At 51.9% G+C, this 14,586-nt stretch overlaps 1 pseudogene; it reads right to left on the bottom strand.

Annotated features, from left to right (window-relative positions):
• Positions 1 to 13,608, bottom strand: LOC123191703 (uncharacterized; annotated as a pseudogene).
• Between the last annotated feature and the right edge of the window lie 978 nt (positions 13,609 to 14,586).

Below are 14,586 nucleotides of genomic sequence, written 5' to 3'. Positions count from 1 at the left end.
TTAATGCTGAGGGCACAACTCAACAAGCCCTGAAAAGGAAAAAAGGCACACACACGAAAGGTGCGGCACAACATCTAGTCTGGCTCCGGGGGTGGCGGGGGGAGCGGGGGCGCCAAGCTGAAGGCCATCAAGCGAAGGTCGACGATGATGTTGTTGATGACGTCCCGATCCTGGGGGCGGCTAAGCGGCCGCCAGAGCTGCAAGTATCCACACATTTTAAAGATGGCGTCAGTAGCACGTCGAAGAGGGACCTTCTGAATGACAAGCTTATTGCGAACGGTCCAGAGTGTCTAGGCAAGGACCCCAACGCAGAGCCATCTGATATGGTGGTAGCGAGGGGGGAGGAATGGATTTCCGCAAGCAGGTCAGGGAAGTTGGTGTTACACCACTGGCCCCCAACCGTCTCGCGGAAGCAGGACCAAAGGAATTGAGCCATAGAGCACGAGAAGAAGATGTGGTTAGCATCCTCCACCGTGTCGCACAAGGGGCACATCCCGTTCCCAGGTCCATTACGCTTACGGACCTCCACGTCAGTTGGAGGCGGCCGCGAATCCATTGCCACATGAAGATCCTGATCTTCAGGGGCAGGCGGATATCCCAAATCAAACTAAAGGGCTCGGGGGCCGTCGAGGGGGCGATGGCCGCGTAGAGGGATTTGGTGGAGAAGCAGTCGGAGGGCTCAAGCCACCAAGATGTGACATCCGGGGAGCCAACGCCGTCCATAGGGAGAAGGGCAATGTCCTGCATTAGGGCGTCCCAAGCGGCTACTTCAGGGGGGCCGAAGGGTCGACGGAAGGCGAGGCACCCTAAGTCAATAAGGGCCGTCTCGACAGAGATATGAGGGTCAACTGCAATTGTGAAGAGCGCAGGAAATCGCGCGGCCAAGGGAGAGTCGACAATCCACCGATCGAACCAGAACAGGATCGATGACCCGGTACCAACCGCTATGGATGTGCCAATACGAAGCACCGGAAGCAGCTGGACGACGGCCTGCCAGAACTGGGAGCCGCCCGAGCGTTGACAGAAAGCAAGGGGCTGTCCTCGAAGATACTTGTTCTGGATGATGGTGAGCCAGAGACCTCCATCGCCATTGGAAATGCGCCAGAGCCAACGAGTCAGGAGGGCTATGTTCATGCGGCGGGAGGACAGGATCCCAAGACCTCCATGGTCCTTGGGTTTGCAGATATCGGGCCAGCTAACCATATGGTACTTCTGCTTATCCCCCTTCCCAGCCCAAAGAATCTGGATTAGTACTTGGCGATCTCCTGATGGAGGGTCTCATGGAGGCTATAGAAGCTTATGAGGAACCACAGAAGGCTAGCAAGCGAAGAGTTGATAAGGATCACATGAGCAGCCTTCGACAGCCAACGCCCTTTCCAGGGTTCAACCGATGTTGCATAGGGGTCACCGTGGGGCGGAGGTCCGCCACAGTGAGGCGTGAGTCACTAATGGGGATCCCCAAGTATGTCGTGGGGAAATAACCCAACCAACAATTAAGTCGGTCCGCTATGGACTGTGCTTCCTCAGGGGGGAACCCGAGAACCATCACTTCGCTCTTATCAAAGTTGATGGTTAGGCCCAACATTTGTTGGAAGCACAGGAGGAGGAACTTTAGGTTAGCAATGTCTTGGGCGGTGCCCTCCACCATAATTATGGTATCGTCCGTGTATTGGAGGAGGGAGACCCCTCCCCCTCCGACTAGGTGAGGGACGACGCCGCGAATATGGCCAGCATCCTTGGCCTTATCAAGGATGGATGCCAAGGCATCAACCACCATGTTCAACAGAAACGGCGAGAAAGGGTCGCCCTAACGAACCCCACAGAGGGTGGGGAAGTAGGGCCCGATGTCCCCGTTGATGTTCACAGCGATCCGTCCACATGAGACAAGTTGCATGACCCTAGTCACCCACCGGTCATAGAAGCCCTTGCGAAGCAACACTTCCCGCAAGAAGGGCCAGTGGACCGTGTCATAGGCCTTGTGAAAGTCAAGCTTCAGAAACACCGCCCGATGGTGTTTTAGTCGTACCTCATGGAGGACTTCGTGGAAGAGCAGAACCCCATCCAGAATAAATCGACCTTGTATGAAGGCGGATTGATTCGGGTGGGTAATCGCGTCCGCGAGCAGGGTCACCCTATTGGCGTACCCTTTGGCCAGGATCCGGAATATCACATTGATCATGGTGATTGGCCGAAATTGGCGGATGTCGGAGGCGCCCGGGACCTTGGGGATGAGGGTCATGATGCCATAGTTGAGGCACCCAAGATCCATAGAGCCCAAGAAGAATTCCTCGAACAGGGCCATGACCTCCGGCTTGATGGTCGGCCAGAACGTCTTAAAGAACGTTACTGGCAGGCCATCCGGACCCGGGGCCAAGGAGGGGTTCATTCCTTTAATAGCCGTGAGAACCTCGTCCTGGATGAAGGGGGCCACTAAAGCAGCATTGGCCGCATCAGAGACCAAATGAGCACCCGACCAAATGTCAGGGGCGAGACTAGCCCCACCCCGAGGGGTGGGGGTAAATAGGTCCTTGTAAAAGCCATCTACATGGGTACGAATGGCCGAGGGGCGAACAAGAGGTGTATCTCCATCCCAAAGGCAGTGGATGGAGTTTCTGTTGGGGAACGTAGTAATTTCAAAAAAATTCCTACGCACACGCAAGATCATGGTGATGCATAGCAACGAGAGGGGAGAGTGTGATCTACGTACCCTTGTAGATCGACAACGGAAGCGTTTGGTTGATGTAGTCGTACGTCTCCATGGCCCGACCGATCAAGCACCGAAACTACGGCACCTCCGAGTTCTAGCACACGTTCAGCTCGATGACGATCCCCGGACTCCGATCTAGCAAAGTGTCGGGGAAGAGTTCCGTCAGCACGACGGCGTGGTGACGATCTTGATGCACTACCGTCGCAGGGCTTCGCCTAAGCACCGCTACAATATTATCGAGGACTATGGTGGAAGGGGGCACCACACACGGCTAAGAATATGATCACGTGGATCAACTTGTGTGTCAAGGGGTGCCCCCTTGCCCCAGTATATAAAGGATCAAGGGGAGGAGGCCGGTCGGCCCTCTATGGCGCGCCAAGGAGGAGTCCTCCTCCTAGTAGGAGTAGGACTCCTACTAGGAGGGGGAAAGAAGTGGGGAGGGAGAGGGAAAGGGGGGCGTCGCCCCCCTCTCCTAGTCCAATACGGACCAGGGGGGAGGAGGCGCGTGACCCACCTTTGGCTGCCCCTCTCTCTCTCCACTAAGGCCCATATGGCCCATTACTTCTCCCGGGGGGGTTCCGGTAACCCTCCGGCTCTCCTGTTTTCTCCGAAATCACCCGGAACACTTTCAGTGTCCGAATAAAGCCGTCCAATATATCAATCTTTATGTCTCGACCATTTCGAGACTCCTCGTCATGTCCGTGATCACATCCGGGACTCCGAACTAACTTCGGTACATCAAAACTCATAAACTCATAATATAACTGTCATCGAAACCTTAAGTGTGCGGACCGTACGGGTTCGAGAACAATGTAGACATGACCGAGACACGTCTCCGGTCAATAACTAATAGCGGAACCTGGATGCTCATATTAGCTCCTACATATTCTATGAAGATCTTTATTGGCCAGACCGCATAACAACATACGTTGTTCCCTTTGTCATCGGTATGTTACTTGCCCGAGATTCGATCGTCGGTATCTCAATACCTAGTTCAATCTCGTTACCGACAAGTCTCTTTACTCGTTCCGTAATACATCATCTCACAACTAACTCATTAGTTGCAATGCTTGCAAGGCTTATGTGATGTGCATTACCGAGAGGGCCCAGAGATACCTCTCCGACAACGGAGTGACAAATCCTAGTCTCGAAATACGCCAACCCAACATCTACCTTTGGAGACACCTGTAGAGAACCTTTATAATCACCTATTTAAGTTGTGACGTTTGGTAGCACACAAAGTGTTCCTCCTGCAAATGGGAGTTGCATAATCTCATAGTCATAGGAACATGTATAAGTCATGAAGAAAGCAATAGCAACATACTAAACGATCGGGTGCTAAGCTAATGGAATGGGTCATGTCAATCAGATCATTCACCTAATGATGTGATCCCGTTAATCAAATAACAACTCCTTGTTCATGTTTAGGAAACATAACCATCTTTGATTAACGAGCTAGTCAAGTAGAGGCATACTAGTGACATTCTGTTTGTCTATGTATTCACACATGTATTATGTTTCCGGTTAATACAATTCTAGCATGAATAATAAACATTTATCATGATATAAGGAAATAAATAATAACTTTATTATTGCCTCTAGGGCATATTTCCTTTAGTCTCCCACTTGCACTAGAGTCAATAATCTAGATTACACAGTAATGATTCTAACACCCATGGAGCCTTGGTGCTGATCATGTTTTGCTCGTGGAAGAGGCTTAGTCAACGGGTCTGCAACATTCAGATCCGTATGTATCTTGCAAATCTCAATGTCTCCCACCTGGACTAGATCCCGGATGGAATTGAAGCGTCTCTTGATGTGCTTGGTTCTCTTGTGAAATCTGGATTCCTTTGCCAAGGCAATTGCACCAGTATTGTCACAAAAGATTTTCATTGGACCTGATGCACTAGGTATGACACCTAGATCGGATATGAACTCCTTCATCCAGACTCCTTCATTTGCTGCTTCCAAAGCAGCTATGTACTCCGCTTCACATGTAGATCCCGCTACAACGCTTTGTTTAGAACTGCACCAACTGACAGCTCCACCGTTTAATGTAAACACATATCCGGTTTGCGATTTAGAATCGTCCGGATCAGTGTCAAAGCTTGCATCAACGTAACCTTTTACGATGAGCTCTTTGTCACCTCCATATATGAGAAACATATCCTTAGTCCTTTTCAGGTATTTCAGGATGTTCTTGACCGCTGTCCAGTGATCCACTCCTGGATCACTTTGGTACCTCCCCGCTAGACTTATAGCAAGGCACACATCAGGTCTGGTACACAGCATTGCATACATGATAGAGCCTATGGCTGAAGCATAGGGAACATCTTTCATTTTCTCTCTATCTTCTGCAGTGGTCGGGCATTGAGTCTTGCTCAACTTCACACCTTGTAACATAGGCAAGAACCCTTTCTTTGCTTGATCCATTTTGAACTTCTTCAAAACTTTGTCAAGGTATGTGCTTTGTGAAAGTCCAATTAAGCGTCTTGATCTATCTCTATAGATCTTAATGCCTAATATGTAAGCAGCTTCACCGAGGTCTTTCATTGAAAAACTCTTATTCAAGTATCGCTTTATGCTATCCAGAAATTCTATATCATTTCCAATTAGTAATATGTCATCCACATATAATATCAGAAATGCTACAGAGCTCCCACTCACTTTCTTGTAAATACAGGCTTCTCCAAAAGTCTGTATAAAACCAAATGCTTTGATCACACTATCAAAGCGTTTATTCCAACTCCGAGAGGCTTGCACCAGTCCATAAATGGATCGCTGGAGCTTGCACACTTTGTTAGCTCCCTTTGGGTCAACAAAACCTTCTATTTGCATCATATACAACTCTTCTTCCAGAAATCCATTCAGGAATGCAATTTTGACATCCATATGCCAAATTTCATAATCATAAAATGCGGCAATTGCTAACATGATTCGGACAGACTTAAGCATCGCTACGGGTGAGAAGGTCTCATCGTAGTCAATTCCTTGAACTTGCCGAAAACCTTTTGTGACAAGTCGAGCTTTGTAGACAGTAATATTACCGTCAGCGTCAGTCTTCTTCTTGAAGATCCATTTATTCTCAATTGCTTGCCGATCATCGGGCAAGTCAACCAAAGTCCATACTTTGTTCTCATACATGGATCCCATCTCAGATTTCATGGCTTCAAGCCATTTTGCGGAATCTGGGCTCACCATCACTTCTTCATAGTTCGTAGGTTCATCATGATCTAGTAGCATGACTTCCAGAACATGATTACTGTACCACTCTGGCGCGGATCTCACTCTGGTTGATCTACGAGGTTCAGTAGTATCTTGTTCTGAAGTTTCATGATCATCATCATTAGCTTCCTCACTGACTGGTGTAGGTGTCACTGAAACAGTTTTCTGTGATGCACTACTTTCCAATAAGGGAGCAGGTACAGTTACCTCGTCAAGTTCTACTTTCCTCCCACTCACTTCTTTCGAGAGAAACTCCTTCTCCAGAAAGTTTCCAAACTTAGCAACAAAAGTCTTGCCTTCGTATCTGTGATAGAAGGTGTATCCAATAGTCTCCTTTGGATATCCTATGAAGACACACTTCTCCGATTTGGATTCGAGCTTATCAGGTTGAAGCTTTTTCACATAAGCATCGCAGCCCCAAACTTTCAGAAATGGCAACTTTGGTTTCTTGCCAAACCATAGTTCATAAGGCGTCGTCTCAACGGATTTTGATGGTGCCCTATTTAACGTGAATGCGGCCGTCTCCAAAGCATAACCCCAAAACGATGGCGGTAAATCAGTAAGAGACATCATAGATCGCACCATATCTAGTAAAGTACGATTACGACGTTCGGACACACCATTGCGCTGTGGTGTTCCAGGTGGCGTGAGTTGCGAAACTATTCCGCATTGTTTCAAATGTACACCAAACTCGTAAATCAAATATTCTCCTCCACGATCATATCGTAGAAACTTTATTTTCTTGTTACGATGATTTTCAACTTCACTCTGAAATTCTTTGAACTTTTCAAACGTTTCAGACTTATGTTTCATTAAGTAGATATACCCATATCTGCTTAAGTCATCTGTGAAGGTGAGAAAATAACGATATCCGCCACGAGCCTCAATATTCATCGGACCACATACATCTGTATGTATGATTTCCAACAAATCTGTTGCTCTCTCCATAGTACCGGAGAACGGTGTTTTAGTCATCTTGCCCATGAGGCACGGTTCGCAAGTACCAAGTGATTCATAATCAAGTGGTTCCAAAAGTCCATCAGTATGGAGTTTCTTCATGCGCTTTACACCGATATGACCTAAACGGCAGTGCCACAAATAAGTTGCACTATCATTATCAACTCTGCATCTTTTGGCTTCAACACTATGAATATGTGTGTCACTACTATCGAGATTGGAGAATTCTGTCAATGACGCAATCATCTGGAAGATTAACTCCCAATTGAATCAAGTGATTATTATACCCAGACATTTTGAGTATATGCTCACTAATAGAACTGTTCTCCTCCATCTTGCAGCTTTTAGCATTGTGAAGAGCTCGGGAATAGTCTTATTCATCCCTTGCATATTATAGTTCATCACGAAGCTCTTGTAGCTTGGTAGCAGTGATTGGAGAATTCTGTCAATGACGCAATCATATGGAAGATTAACTCCCAATTGAATCAAGTGATTATTATACCCAGACATTTTGAGTATATGCTCACTGACAGAACTGTTCTCCTCCATCTTGCAGCTATAGAACTTATTGGAGACTTCATATCTCTCAATCCGGGCATTTGCTTGAAATATTAACTTCAACTCCTGAAACATCTCATATGCTGCATGACGTTCAAAACGTCGTTGAAGTCCCGATTCTAAGCCGTAAAGCATGGCACACTGAACTATCGAGTAGTCATCAGCTTTGCTCTGCCAGACGTTCATAACATCTGGTGTTGCACCAGCAGCAGGCCTGGCACCCAGCGGTGCTTCCAGGACGTAATTCTTCTGTGCAGCAATGAGGATAATCCTCAAGTTACGGACCCAGTCCGTGTAATTGCTACCATCATCTTTCAACTTTGCTTTCTCAAGGAACGCATTAAAATTCAACGGAACAACAGCACGAGCCATCTATCTACAATCAAGCATAAACAAGCAAGATACTATCAGGTACTAAGTTTCATGATAAATTTATGTTCAATTAATTTACTTAAGGAACTCCCACTTAGATAGACATCCCTCTAATCCTCTAAGTGATTACGTGATCCAAATCAACTAAACCATGTCCGATCATCACGTGAGATGGAGTAGTTTCATTGGTGAACATCACTATGTTGATCATATCTACTATATGATTCACGCTCGACCTTTCGGTCTCCGTGTTCCGAGGCCATATCTGTATATGCTTGGCTCGTCAAGTATAACCTGAGTATTCCGCGTGTGCAACTGTTTTGCACCCGTTGTATTTGAATGTAGATCCTATCACACCCGATCATCACGTGGTGTCTCAGCACGAAGAACTTTCGCAACGGTGCATACTCAGGGAGAACACTTCTTGATAATTAGTGAGAGATCATCTTATAATGCTACCGTCAATCAAAGCAAGATAAGATGCATAAAAGATAAACATCACATGCAATCAATATAAGTGATATGATATGGCCATCATCATCTTGTGCTTGTGATCTCCATCTTTGAAGCACCGTCGTGATCACCATCGTCACCGGCGCGACACCTTGATCTCCATCGTAGCATCGTTGTCGTCTCGCCAATCTTATGCTTCCACGACTATCGCTACCGCTTAGTGATAAAGTAAAGTATTACAGCGCGATTGCATTGCATACAATAAAGCGACAACCATATGGCTCCTGCCAGTTGCCGGTAACTCGGTTACAAAACATGATCATCTCATACAATAAAATTTAGCATCATGTCTTGACCATATCACATCACAACATGCTCTGCAAAAACAAGTTAGATGTCCTCTACTTTGTTGTTGCAAGTTTTACGTGGCTGCTACGGGCTTAAGCAAGAACCAATCTTACCTACGCATCAAAACCACAATGATAGTTTGTCAAGTTGGTGTTGTTTTAACCTTCGCAAGGACCGGGCGTAGCCACACTCGGTTCAACTAAAGTTGGAGAAACTGTCACCCGCAAGCCACCTATGTGCAAAGCACGTCGGGAGAACCGGTCTCGCGTAAGCGTACGCGTAATGTCGGTCCGGGCCGCTTCGTCTAACAATACCGCTGAACCAAAGTATGACATGCTGGTAAGCAGTATGACTTATATCGCCCACAACTCACTTGTGTTCTACTCGTGCATATAACATCAACATATAAAACCTAGGCTCTGATACCACTGTTGGGGAACGTAGTAATTTCAAAAAAAATCCTACACACACGCAAGATCGTGGTGATGCATAGCAACAAGAGGGGAGAGTGTGATCTACGTACCCTTGTAGATCGACAACGGAAGCGTTTGGTTGATGTAGTCGTACGTCTCCACGGCCCGACCGGTCAAGCACCGAAACTATGGCACCTCCGAGTTCTAGCACATGTTCAGCTCGATAACGATCCCCGGACTCCGATCCAGCAAAGTGTCGGGGAAGAGTTCCGTTAGCACGACGGCGTGGTGATGATCTTGATGCACTACCGTCGCAGGGCTTCGCCTAAGCACCGCTACAATATTATCGATGACTATGGTGGAAGGGGGCACCGCACACGGCTAAGAATATGATCACGTGGATCAACTTGTGTGTCAAGGGGTGCCCCCTTGCCCCCGTATATAAAGGATCAAGGGGAGGAGGCCGGCCGACCCTCTATGGCGCGCCAAGGAGGAGTCCTCCTCCTAGTAGGAGTAGGACTCCTACTAGGAGGGGGAAAGAAGTGGGGAGGGAGAGGGAAAGGGGGGCGCCGCCCCCCTCTCCTAGTCCAATTCGGACCAGGGGGGAGGAGGCGCACGGCCCACCTTTGGCTGCCCCTCTCTCTCTCCACTAAGGCCCATATGGCCCATTACTTCTCCCGGGGGGGTTCCGGTAACCCTCCGGCTCTCCAGTTTTCTCCGAAATCACCCGGAACACTTTCGGTGTCCGAATAAAGCCGTCCAATATATCAATCTTTATGTCTCGACCATTTCGAGACTCCTCGTCATGTCCGTGATCACATCCGGGACTCCGAACTAACTTCGGTACATCAAAACTCATAAACTCATAATATAAGTGTCATCAAAACCTTAAGCGTGCGGACCCTACGGGTTCGAGAACAATGTAGACATGACCGAGACACGTCTCCGGTCAATAACCAATAGCGGAACCTGGATGCTCATATTGGCTCCTACATATTCTACGAAGATATTTATCGGTCAGACCGCATAACAACATACGTTGTTCCCTTTGTCATCGGTATGTTACTTGCCCGAGATTCGATCGTCGGTATCTCAATACCTAGTTCAATCTCGTTACCGGCAAGTCTCTTTACTCGTTCCGTAATACATCATCTCGCAACTAACTCATTAGTTGCAATGCTTGCAAGGCTTATGTGATGTGCATTATCGAGAGGGCCCAGAGATACCTCTCCGACAATCGGAGTGACAAATCCTAATCTCGAAATACGCCAACCCAACATGTACCTTTGGAGACACCTGTATAGCACCTTTATAATCACCCATTTACATTGTGACGTTTGGTAGCACACAAAGTGTTCCTCCGGCAAACGGGAGTTGCATAATCTCATAGTCATAGGAACATGTATAAGTCATGAAGAAAGCAATAGCAACATACTAAACGATCGGGTGCTAAGCTAATGCAATGGGTCATGTCAATCAGATCATTCACCTAATGATGTGATCCCGTTAATCAAATAACAACTCCTTGTTCATGTTTAGGAAACATAACCATTTTTGATTAACGAGCTAGTCAAGTAGAGGCATACTAGTGACACTCTGTTTGTCTATGTATTCACACATGTATTATGTTTCCGGTTAATACAATTCTAGCATGAATAATAAACATTTATCATGATATAAGGAAATAAATAATAACTTTATTATTGCCTCTAGGGCATATTTCCTTCAGTTTCGGCGCCGGCGGCCGTTCGCCACCGCCTGGAAATAGGCGGTGTTGGCATCTCCCCGAAGTACCCACCGCCGGGTACCACGCAGATGCCAGTAGGCCTCTTCATCAGTGTAGATGGTTGAGAGCTGGTCTTCAAGGTCATATCGCAACATCCACTCATCCGGGGAGATTCCAGACGTGTCAGCACGGGCATCCAGAGCTTGAATAGCTAGCAGGAGGGCCTTTTTTCGCTCTCGGAGATCCCGACCAAGGTTTGCACCCCACCCTTTCATGAATTGGCGGGCAAGCTTGGCACAGAAGTGCCACGAGTCAACTGCAGACATGGCGTGATGAGGAGAAGAGCGGGCAGAGATCCAGCGAGCGGCCATCGCCTCCCTGAAGCCGGCCTGGTTGAGCCAAAAGAGTTCGAACCGGAAACACAGTGGGGTGGGGGGCACTCGTCAGTAGTGGAGAGGAGGAGGGGGACATGGTCAGACCCAATCTGGGTAATCGCACGAAGCGAGGCTAGGGGGCAGGATAATTCCCATTCCGGAGAAACTAGGACGCGATCCAAAACGGATCGCGTCGGGTCAGCCTGACGGTTTGTCCACGTGAATCAGGCACCCGTCCGGTCCAGCTCACGGAGACCCGGCTCTGCGATCCAGTCATTGAATAACTGCATCCGGGGGAGGTTAATCCGGTCATTATTCTTCTTATCCGGGGATCGGATGAGGTTAAAGTCTCCGCCCACAACGACTGGGAGGAGAGAGTTGGAGATCTTCAGATGAAGCTCCTCCAAGAAGGCCGGGGAGCGGCGATGGTCTGCCGGACCATAGACAATCACGACCTGCCATTTGAAGTTGAGGGCCCGCTCGAAGATCTCCATACTCACGAAGAATCCCCCCCGATCCATGCCCCCAACCTCAAATGTGGCATCCTTCACTCCTAACAGGATGCCGCCAGAGTGGCCAGTGGTCCCACTAGAAGGGAGCCAATGCCAAGCGAAGAGGTGAGGACTAAGACACTCGAGCTCCTGGAGGGAGAACTCAGTGCACATGGTTTCCTGGATGGCAATGATGTCGATGTGTTCGTCTCGCATGTACTCGATGAGTTGGTGGCGACGGCCATCATGGCCGAAGCCGAGGATGTTCCAATAAAGGGCCCGCATCTAAACCCCCATAAGGGGCTGCTTGACCCCAAGATACGGGAGGCGCTTTGTGCACGGAGAGCGGTAGTGCGAGAGCGGGTGCATCCACGGATCACACCGTCGGCCACCGGAGGGCCCAAACCCGTGGGGGTCGCGGTCTAATCCACGGTGGGCCGGAGCAAGCGCGCCCGAGTCTCAGCCAGCTTGCATCTAAGATCTCGCGAGACCTAATGGCCGTGATCTGTTCTAGGGGGGACCAACCCCCCCTGAAAACTATGGCCGAGTCAGTAGCCACCTTGACGAGGTGGCCAAGAGGGACAGCCTCAAGCGCAGAAAAGGAACAACTGGAAGAACTGGGGGGGGGGACGGAAGCCACACCTGACTCGAGGTTCCGGACCGCCGCCCGAAGCTCTACACGCTCAGCGACGGACGGAGCCGGGGAGTCCGCCGGACGGGTCGCATCGAGGCGGGCGCTGCGGCGGGACGCCATCACCTGCGTCGATGTGGAGCAGGGCCGCCTGGCGTACGCCACCGTCGGAGGAGGGTGAGCGGCGGTCGGAGTGGACAGGGCCACGGCCACCGTCGCGGGCAGGGAGGATGGCAGAGCGAGGTGGGCGTCGGAGGCCACCGGCGAGGGGAGCGGGGCGACGGGCTCCAAGATGTCGCCATCCGCAACGCCCGCGGGTGGGGGAGCCGGAGCCGGCGCGCCGACGGGGAGGCCCCCACCGCCACCCGTGGGGACCGGGGAGGTCGAACCAAGAGTGGCCGGGGGGTCCGGGGCCGACGGCGAGGTGTGCAGGGCGGAGACGATGGAAGGGGAGCACGGCGACGAAGGCGGCATGGCGAGCAGGCCCACACTAGAGATGTCACTTGCCGACTCAGATGGAGGCGAAGGGGGCGCGACCGGCGTGGAGGCCAGGCGAAGCGCCACCGCGAGGTCAGTGGCCGACACTCGGGTGCGACCCGTCCCGGAGCCGCCACGGCCCAGAGGTGGGTTGGCGGGCTTGCGGGATGGGGAGCGGGAGTGCTCAGACAGGTCCTTGTTATCCTCAGGGTCCTCGAGGCGTGAGTGGCGGGACCGGCGGCGGCGGGAACCGTCGTCGTCAGCGGGGCCGCCCCCCAAGTGGCCGTCGTCAGAGAAGCGGGGGCGACAGATGTGGTTCGGAGGCTCGAGGCAGATCTTGAGGTCGTAGCCGTCGTCGTTGAAGAAGACCCGAATCGTGGCGTGGAGCTTGGAGGAGTCCAGGCATTTCACCTTGACCCGGACCTCCTCCTCCTTGCGGAGATAGAGCTCATCGGCCACCACCACCTTGCCCAGGAGCTTGGACATGCTGCGAATGACGCGCTCAGACCGGGCCATGTCCGGCAGGCCGGCGATGAGGATCCAAGCCGTGTCGAGGACCACCACGGCCTTGGGATCCCACTTCGGCTCAGAGATGTTCACCACAATCCCGTTGAGGGCCAAGGTGATATTGTCGGTGCGGGTACAGAAGCCCATGCTCAGAGCGTCGGGGAAGATCACCGTGAAGGAGTTGGCCGCAGTGGAGGTCACCTGCCAATCCCACTTGCATCTGCACAAGTGGTTGAGCTCGGCCTCAATCAGGGTGGCGACGACCTCGCCAACGATAGTCACGAGAGCCAGGAGTGAGAGGGAGGGAGGGGGCAACTCCGGGACCTCGATTTGGAAGAAGCCCATGTCCTCGATGCCGTGCCCGTACATCATAAGCTACTCCGTCACCGGGCGGTCCGGGTAGAGAATCGCGGGGTGGCCGACGTCCTTGCAGAGGTAGCACATCAGCGGATTGGGGCATGCCACCTGGAAGTGCCCGGTCAATCCGCAGTTGAAACAAGGCGGACCGTCCGAGGCGGAAGTGGAACCCGGATGTGGGGTGGCCGCGCCGGCCGCGGGAGTGGAAGCTGGGGGGCGGGGAGGTCCCTTCTTCTTCTTCTTCTTCTTTGCGCCCTGGCGCCCCCGGTTCCCGTTTCCCCCATTGGTCGGTGGGAACGAAGCTTGGGAGCGGGGAGGGGGGGTGGTAGCGGTTGGTGGCCGGGTTGGCGGTGACGGTGGAGAGGGGCTACTACTGGGGCGATGGAGACCGGCCCCGAGGCGAGACGGGAAGGAAGACCGCCGCCGGGAGGATTGTCGAGACCCCCCGGCCAGAGATCGGCCGCGCTCCCGCGAGTCAGCCGGGGGGGGGGGGGGCGAGCGGCGCGCCGGGGACCGGGAGCGACGGTCGTCGCGGGCAGGGGACCGACGGGCGGTGCGAGGGGGGGGGGGAAGAGCGGCGGGCGGGGCGGGAGTCAAGCTCCTGACGGAGGTCGTCTTCCCTCCAGAGGGCATCCGGCGACGAACGCGGAGGAGCCCGGCGGTCGTTCGCCCGAAGCTTGGGGCGGCCCATCCCGTCATCCCACTCGCGGGGCATGGCCGACGAGGTAGCAGGGGAGGGTGAGCGGGAGCCGGCAGGGGCGACGGGCCTAGCGGTGGCGGCAGGCGGGACATCGTCGGGGGGAGCGGCGGGCGATGCGGGAGAAAGTGGCTGGCGAGGGAACCCTAGAGGCGGCCAAATGGACCGCCTCATCGGGCCGAGGCCCACCCGGGGGCGGGGCTGGGCCGCGAGGGGGAGGAGGCCCAGAAGGCCCAGCCAGCGCGAGTCTAGCAGCCTGCGGAACCAGTGGCGGCCCAGGAGCCAAAGCCCGA

Source organism: Triticum aestivum, chromosome 2A, assembly GCF_018294505.1.
Source record: "Triticum aestivum cultivar Chinese Spring chromosome 2A, IWGSC CS RefSeq v2.1, whole genome shotgun sequence".
In the NCBI taxonomy this organism is placed as follows: Eukaryota; Viridiplantae; Streptophyta; class Magnoliopsida; order Poales; family Poaceae; genus Triticum; species Triticum aestivum.
This window is presented reverse-complemented; position numbering and strand designations above follow the sequence as displayed.